This window comes from Limulus polyphemus, unplaced genomic scaffold (assembly GCF_000517525.1).
Source record: "Limulus polyphemus unplaced genomic scaffold, Limulus_polyphemus-2.1.2 Scaffold1791, whole genome shotgun sequence".
Lineage (NCBI taxonomy): Eukaryota > Metazoa > Arthropoda > Merostomata > Xiphosura > Limulidae > Limulus > Limulus polyphemus.
In genome coordinates, this window is record NW_013667401.1 from 175391 (window position 1) to 177136 (window position 1746).

At 38.5% G+C, this 1746-nt stretch overlaps 1 protein-coding gene across 1 annotated transcript in view; it reads left to right on the forward strand.

Moving 5' to 3' along the window:
• LOC106464946 (complement factor B-like) overlaps positions 1 to 1746 on the forward strand; it is a 58403-nt gene that overhangs the window by 20425 nt on the left and 36232 nt on the right. The window lies entirely within an intron of this gene.

A 1746-nucleotide genomic window follows, 5' to 3' on the forward strand; every position in this document is an offset into this window, starting at 1 on the left:
ATTTGAACTACGGTTTAGTTAGGATGATGTCAATGTGATATTTTTGAATTCATGGTTTTGGTTTCAGTTATAAGTAATTTTTTGTTTTGTTTTATTTATGGTTTAACTCATCCGTTGACTATATATATTTTTTAGTTTCTATTTTGAAAAACAAATACATTTTTTTTTTATTCATCGTTTTTTGTTTTTTTTTCGCCTATGGTAAATGGATGTCGATTGTGATAGGAAGAAACGTCCATCCGATTCAAGGAAGTAAATCTCACTTGTTCCGGGAATTTTATTTGCAGACATACGGATATTGATAGGTGTCGGAAAGAAGAAAAGTCGATTTACGTCGTGCTCCAGGACGATTTACACATACGCAGCTGTTTGCGTTTTAATCGCTTGGTGGAATAAACATAGTGGAAGTTTGAGGCAGCTTTTTATTTTTCGTGGTTATCGTTTTTAAGGATAGTTCTAAGAATCATAACATCTTCCTACGGCAAATATGACGAAACGATAAGATACTTACTTCTCCGTATTATTAGCGAATAGGACGTTTCGATAGAAAGTATTACTGCGTGAAATGTCGTGTATCAAACTAATCGACAGAGACTTCAGTGGGCGTTCGTTCTCTTAGTGTAGACCAGGCATGGCCAGGTGGTTAAGGCGCTCGACTCGCAATCTGAGGTTCGAATCCCCGTCACACCAAACATGCTCGCCCTTTCAGCCGTGGGGGCGTTATAATGTGACGGTCAATCCCACTATTCGTTGGTAAAAGAGTAGCCCAAGAGTTAGCGGTGGGTGGTGATGACTAGTTGCCTTCCCTCTAGTCTTACACTGCTAAATTAGGGAAGGCTAGCGCAGATAGCCCTCGTGTAGCTTTTCGCGAAATTCAAAACAAAGAAACAAAACAATTCTCTTAGTGGTTAGCGTGACAGTCTGAGGTTCCGTGTTTCGCACCCAACTACTGTCATGAAAGAGAGAATCGCATTCCGCACTTTTTAATGACGATGCATTTTAAATCTCACGCTCAAATTCTACTATTCGATTTATAGTGTCCCACGAGATGGCGGTAAAAGGTGTTGACTGGCTGCCTTCCCTCTTGTCTATCATTTCTAAATTAGAGACGGCTAGCGCAGTTGACCCTCTTGTAGTTTTGTGCGAAGTACATTCGTGACAGTTAAAGCTAAGAAGTATAAATATATGTCCATATTATTTTTAAAAGATATTTTGCTTTGTTTGTGAATACAATTTTAAATGCAGAGTGGACTGATTGCAAAAAAGTCTCGTGTGTCATGATAGAAACAACATATTTTTTACTGACCAATTAGCCTGACGCATAACTTCAAAATCACTGTCCTCCATAAATTTTGATATGCGAAACACCCTGAAAATTGAAAAAGAGACAAATAAAGATTGGAAAGATATAAAAATAGACAACAAAATATGGCATTTATTAATTTTATGTTGTGTCACAAACACTGCATGTGTATATAAACTGCGTCACAAGGAAAGTTACCATCAAGTCTCTTCGACGCAGACCAGACTACGTCTATACTGTTACGACAGCGGGGGTCACGTGACTCTAGTAACACGTCATATTCTCGAAGCTTCGTGAAGCCTCGAGTGTTTACTAGATATGCGGTATTCATGTATATAAGACCGTCAAGAAGTGACGGCAACAATGGAATGTAATTGAATTGCAGACAGAGATAGAAACGGACAATTGAGTCAAGCGAGTGAGTCGTTCGTTGTGAATTATAG